Here is a 4272-nt window from a genome sequence, read left to right on the forward strand (position 1 = left end):
TCGGAATCCTGCACCCCTTGGTTTCCTCATCCAGTCCCTCCCGCCGACTTAGACCCCTTGCAGTTGGTCCCTCTGTGTCCTCACTGCCACCCCCACGGCTCAGACTCACATCACCTCCAGCCTGGCCTCCCACAACAGTCTCCTCCTGGCATCCTTCTCTCCAGTCCCACCTCCCCAACACTTTTCTGAACAGTCTTATTTGACTCCATCCTTTCATTTTCCAGAACCACCAGCCCCCAGTGTCAGGAGACACACCACACACACCACACCACACACACACACACGCACGCACACACTCCACCACAGCCAGCACCACCACCAATGCCCACGCCAGTGCCTATCCGCTTGCCGTTTCCACTCACTACGGCTCCTTCTACCCAGAATCACCACTCCCCTCATGGAACATGAGTAGGAATAACTCACATAGTCGACTGGGCTTTTTGTCCCTTGTCCCTCCTGGATAGTATGAATGACATCTGTGGCTCATCTTTGTTCTCTCCTTACACCATCACGAATACCCCGCAGCCCCATGATAAATTATCGCATTCATTGCTTTACACAAAATATTAGATTGGGATGAAATTTAAATTCTAGAGAATACATTGAGAATTTTAAATAATTCCCTGAGCTACAAAATAAGAATAATAACCGTAACCGACCTCATAGGATCACATGAGAATTAAAGAACACAGGCAAAGTGTATAGACCAGTGTCCCCTCTATGATGAGGGCTGAACAAGTGTCCGCATAACTGTCATTATGTAGCAATTGATAGAAAATAATACAACCAACGCTTATGAATCCGCTTTCAATATTAAACTACATTAAGGTCTTAGAATATTTGCTTCATGTTCTTCTTTTTAAAAGAAATAAAACACTACAGATACGGCTAAATACTAAAGCTAGCCTGAGCCTTCCCGTTCCTCCCTCCTCTCTTCCCTACAGTTAATCGACATCCTAGAAGCAGTGAATTTCATACCAATGCATGTTTAATTATGTGTGCTTTTATTTTCTAATTATATTAATAGCACTACCATTGTGTGTACTCTCCTGAGACTTGCTTTTTTCAACCGACATTATGTTTCGTATATTTCGCCACGTGGACATATTTAGCGCGATTTCTCTTATCTGCTTTGCAGTGTTCCACTTAAAGACTTGACCACCAGGACCATTCCTACCCGACTCAGAAACCATGGTGCTTCTTCTACAGTATCATTCAGTGAACACCAATAGATAAATATTTAGATGACAGATGATGATGATGATAGACAGATAGATAGATAGACAGGACAGATAGAGAACAAGAAAGAACGGAGACAGAGCAATCTCCTTGCGACACTTTAGGGCAACACAGCAAATCAAGATAGACTAGGTTGAGCTACAATAACAACTTGACCCTAACATCCACTGCCTGACTGAATAAAGCTCACGTGGTAATCGTGTTGCATATCCAAAATGGTGGGCTGTGTTTAAGAACTCGGTTCGCAGAGGATCCAGTGTCCCAGGAGCCTCACCACCTAGAATACAAGTCTTCACAGCTTCTGCCATAAATATCTCTTTCATAGTCTACACTCTGATTAACTCTCTCCTCTCTGCTCGCTTATTTCTTTTCATAAAGCACAACGCCATCCTCTCTAAAGCAGACAAATCCCACCCCGTCACTACATCCAGCTCAAAGGCCAAGGTCCCCACGGGATACACAGTGCTTTCTCCATCAGTCGAGAACCAGGATAATTACAAGGAAGTTACAAATGGCTATTTATACAAAGGGTAAGAAGTCCTTACTCCGTAGCCTTACAGAGAGATTTTGTAAGGGTCCCCTACTAAGGAGCAGAGTGAAGTCCTGGCTGCATCAGGACAGAGCTCTCCTTCTCATCCTTGTCACTGGTTTGGTCCCCTTTTGTCCCCTTGGGCGTCTGTGAAGTGGCCTTTGGGGAATACATTCTCTTAGGGGATATGCGGGTTTCCTTCCTTCCTGCTCTTCTTTGTGGATGTTCAGGGAACCCAGCGGTTAAAGCTTTTGAGCAGCAACGGACTTACTTACCTTGGGTTCCTGATCGCCTTTAATAGCAAAACTCCCTCAAACTCAGTGCACATCCAACCTGTTTGCTTCCGGTCTGTTCCACGAGCCCACGACTCGCTTAGAGGTGCTCTCAGAGCCCTTTGCTTCCTCATCCTCACGGCCCAGAGGCTGTGGGGCTTTGGTGGAAAGGCCGCACCTGTAATTCGTTCTTTACTTTCCGACACATATCAGGCGGCGGCTCTTTCAAAATCTCACCTCGGACATCTGTAAATTCAAAGCCGCCCGCTTTTCCCACACGGAGAAGTCACATTTCTGACCCCTGTATTCCCTTTTATTTCGTTTTACAAATATGCCCATCTTTGCAGAGTGCACCTTTCTTGTCACAACCATCCCACGTTGGCCCAAACAAGTTACAACGGCCCTCGCGCAAGGAGGGCTGCAAGATGCTGGGGACACACAGGTATTCGGTGAGCTTTTTGCCAGATCACATCCCCACCGTTCACGTCAACTCACACCTGCTCCAGCAGTGGGGAAGAATGTGCCCACCTGTGTCCTCGTACGCGTTTAGTTTATCAGGCTTTCTTTTTGTTGCTGCTTTTCTTTTTTTTTTTTTTTAATTTTTTTTTCAACGTTTTTATTTATTTTTGGACAGAGAGAGACAGAGCATGAACGGGGGAGGGGCAGAGAGAGAGGGAGACACAGAATCGGAAACAGGCTCCAGGCTCTGAGCCATCAGCCCAGAGCCCGACGCGGGGCTCGAACTCACGGACCGCAAGATCGTGACCTGGCTGAAGTCGGACGCCCAACCGACTGCGCCACCCAGGCGCCTCTGTTGCTGCTTTTCTTTCACACGTCCTGCCCACAAACTGTCAACTCCCTAAGGATTGAGGCCACGTCTTCCTTACCCCACTTCCCACAACTAGCCAACTGGCTGAAATAGACCCGTAATGTTGATCTGATGCATGTCGCTTGAATACATGAATGAATGCTAGATAACTTATTGCTTTCTTTTCTTTTCTTTTTTTACTTCTATTGCTTTTCAATGAAAAAGCTTACCAATCCAATGATACACACGATAAAGTGCCTGCTATCAGAGTTTGATCCCAGCTCTATTTTTTACCGTGTAGTTTAAGCAGATCAATTCACCACTTCCCATTTTCATTCTCTCCCCGGTATAATGGGAAATTTAGTGCCTACTTAATAAGATTCCGGTGAGCATATATAATCAATAGAAGGCAACTTGAACATAGGGAATTCAAAAACAGTAGTAAAGTCCAATTTATTTCTGTATATGATAAACATCTGCTGTTTCAGCTGCCACCTTTTCGTCTCTAAAAGCAGAGTGAATCATGCCCAGGAAGAGCTAATGGATTTAAACCTGTGGCAAGAACACCACCTGACATTGACCTCCTGGCCCACAGAAAGCGGACCCTGCCCATCTTGTTTCTCTCTCTCCCTGACCTCAAACTCTACTCTTCCAGGTTGGGATCAAATCCCTCATGTACTCGACCCTTATGCCGATTTTCACAACAGCCCTGTATAACGGTTGCCCAAAGAAATTGGGACTGGTACTGGGGCGCCTGGGGAGCTCAGTCGATTAAGCATCTGACTTTGGCTCAGGTCACGATCTCACAGTTCATGGGTTCGAGCCCTGCGTCGGGCTCTTTGCTGACAGCTCGGAGCCTGGAACCTGCTTCGGGTCTGTGTCTCCCTCTCTCTCTGCCCCTCTCCTGCTCGTGCTCTGTCTCTCAAAAAAATACATAAATAAACATTAAAAAAATGCTTTTCAGAAAAGTGGACTGTATTAACTCTAAGCGCTCAGGCCACATTATAGGCAAAGTGGGGGTCAAAAAATCAAGTCACAACGTTGTCATGAAGATCACAATCAGTTGAGACGTGTGTGGTGCAAAGCCAGGCCAGGCTGGAATGTTTCAGAGCACTGCAACACTTACAATCAGTAAAGATGATTTAATTGAGTGAGTATTAACTACATGATCACGACATCTTATCAATGTATGTATAATAACTTGCACTGACAACAAGAAACATATTTGATCAAGCATAAGAGACTCTTAAAAACTGAGAACAAACTGAGGGTTGATGGTGGTGGGAGGGAGGGGAGGCTAGGGGATGGGTATTGAGGAGGGCACCTTTGGGATGAGCCCTGGGTGTTGTATGGAAACCAATATGACAATAAATTACATATATTGAAAAAAAAAAGAAAAAGAAAAAAATATGAATCAAAAGATT

Source organism: Lynx canadensis, chromosome B2, assembly GCF_007474595.2.
Source record: "Lynx canadensis isolate LIC74 chromosome B2, mLynCan4.pri.v2, whole genome shotgun sequence".
Taxonomy (NCBI): Eukaryota; Metazoa; Chordata; class Mammalia; order Carnivora; family Felidae; genus Lynx; species Lynx canadensis.